This window comes from Pinus tabuliformis, chromosome 2_1 (genome assembly GCF_031772625.1).
Source record: "Pinus tabuliformis cultivar Carrire ecotype Pingquan chromosome 2_1, CPIR1, whole genome shotgun sequence".
Classification (NCBI taxonomy): domain Eukaryota; kingdom Viridiplantae; phylum Streptophyta; class Pinopsida; order Pinales; family Pinaceae; genus Pinus; species Pinus tabuliformis.
In genome coordinates, this window is record NC_142299.1 from 927,223,180 (window position 1) to 927,225,862 (window position 2,683).

Consider the following 2,683-nt stretch of genomic DNA (forward strand, 5'->3'; position numbering starts at 1 on the left):
GACAGGATGATTAGTTCTCATGTGGGACAAGAAGATTAGTTCTCCTGTCGAGGCATCCTACCCATGTAGTCTGGGACTCATGGGAAGTACCTCTCATCTGATCAATGAGCAGGGAAATGGATTTAGGGACCATAGTAGTACTATTGATGGACGCATCATTGTATCTACCGTACTCCCTATGCTAGTATGACCTCCAACTGATCTCGTATCAGTATGAGTTGTTTGAGACACTCTCTTGTGATATTGATCTGGGATCAATAAAATTGACTTTGGGTCAGTAAGAGTGATATGACACACCCTCTTCAGATGAAACTGACTTCGGTTCAGTAGAGAATGGTATGAGACATTCTCGATCAATTCTTCTTCTTCATGGTTCAACAAAGCAGAGCAGTACAGGGCACTGATGGCAGAGATAGTATAGTCAGACATATGAATCAGCAGATGGAGTTCTCCCTAGTTGAGAGGGAGTGTTAAAATTTGTAACTAGGGCCAAACTCCATGTGGGTCATCTTATTAATGGCAGCTGATATTTTTCTTGGATCCCAATCATCGAGAGGTGTAGGATTGATCTAAAGATAATCCGATTCCGATAAGTATTCATGGAGATATGAATTTATTAGTGTTATGGGACTATTTGTCAAGGTCGGCCAGCAACCAAATAAACTCCACTTGTGCTCAACGTTTTAGCATAAATAGAGGTAGCCTTCAAGTCATTTCAACACACACTTGGGATCTATTCCTCTCTACTTGTCTTTTGGTTTCAGTAGGAGGAGAGATCCTAAGGGATAACGTTGCCCTAATCTAGAGGGAGTGCCCTAGGCCCTATGGTTCCCTATGGAGAAGCCCTAACACAACCCTATGGAGAGGCCATATGCCGCCCTATGGAGAAGCCCTATGGAGAGGCCCTACAGTGCCCTATGGAGAAGCCCTAATGCATCCCTATGGAGAGGCCCTATGATACCCTATGGATAAGCCCTAACGCAGCCCTATGGAGAGGCCCTACGCTACCCTATGGAGAAGCCCTATGTTGCCCTATGAAGAAGTATAATATGCAGTCATGAAGGGTCTAAGGAGAGACCTTAAGACACTATTAGAAAGAAGCCTATACCCTGTCCTAAGGGTGGTATGAATATACCCTAGCCACAGCAAGCCTAGAAGTGAACAACGAGGAGTTAGGAGGCTATTCCAGGAGGCCGAGTAGCTGTTGAAGAGAGCCGCAACCCATATCTTGAGGTTGAGAGGTAGGGGGGAATGTTTTCGGGTGGTTAGGTGAAGGAATATCCCTTAGAAGGGTTGTCGCAACTAAGGGACAGCTTTTTGTAGCAAGCCACAGTAGATAAGAGGAGGCTGAAGGGTGGAATAGGGATTGGAACAACTGAACAGTGCATCCAAGGCTTTCCTCCCTTCCTAGAAAGGTAGCCGCAGTTGTGGAGGGCTATTCTAGCCACATTTTGAAGGCTGTTAGGACTGCTGTTAGAATGCCCTAACCAGTCATGCAATGCAGCAAACAGAGAAGCCCCAAAATAGTGATGATGATACATTGAAGCAGCATGATGATGGAAGCAGCAATGATGATGATACATTGAAGCAGCATGATGATGGAAGCAGCAATGATGATGATACATTGAAGCAACATGATGATGGAAGCAACAATGATGATGATACATTGAAGCAGCATGATGATGGAAGCAACAATGATGATGATATATTGCAACAACATGTTGATGAATGCTGCATCATGATGGGTATAGTGAAGAAGTGTATCATAGCATAATGAGGGGCAGCACAATGGTGAGGTGCAGCAGTGTGATATAGCAAGTTCATGGTGCTGCAATTATACCACAATGGTGAGGTGCAGCAATATGTACATCAACATGCAAGGGACAACGAACTAACAATGGGACAATTGTATGGTACTTAGCAGCAATGTTATGAAACCAACTCACAAAAATATAGAAAAGATAGATCAACGCCTTAGAAATAAGCCTCTTCGAGGGGGAAACCTCCTTTACATTACACAAATGAACAATTCTTAGATGATTCAAATGACAAAACCTCCTTTCTATATATAGGAGTCTAAGGGGTCACAATATAACCAAAGCCGACCTAACAATAATAATATAAAGACACAATAATAACAATATAGGAACAATAGGGGTACAACAATAACAATAAGGGATACAATGACAATAGTAATGGGGGAATCACTAGTATTATAGGGACCTAACATGCCCCTCTCCTTCAAAAAAGTGGTGTCCTCAACGCTTGAGTAGTTCTGGATGATTCTGTATAAAATTCTCATCCTCCCATGTGGAATCTTCAACGAGTAAGTTCTTTCACTTGATGAGATACTCTGAAATTAATCGATTTCGTAGCTGTCGAGTTCTTGTTTCTTTGACTGCTTCAGGTTCCAATATGTTTTTTCCTTCCTCGTCAAGTTCTTGAAATATTGTTTGAACAGGAAGCTTGTCACCTATAACCTTCTTTAAGCATGAAACATGGAAAACTGGGTGCACTCGGGAAGCTGTAGGAAGCTCCAATTTGTATGCCATAATACCTATATTTTGCAACACCTTGTATAGACCATAATACTTTGGTGATAATTTATTATCATTTTTAGCTTACTTGAGGGACATTTGTTTATATGGTTGTAGCCATAGGAATAACCAATCACCTAAATCAA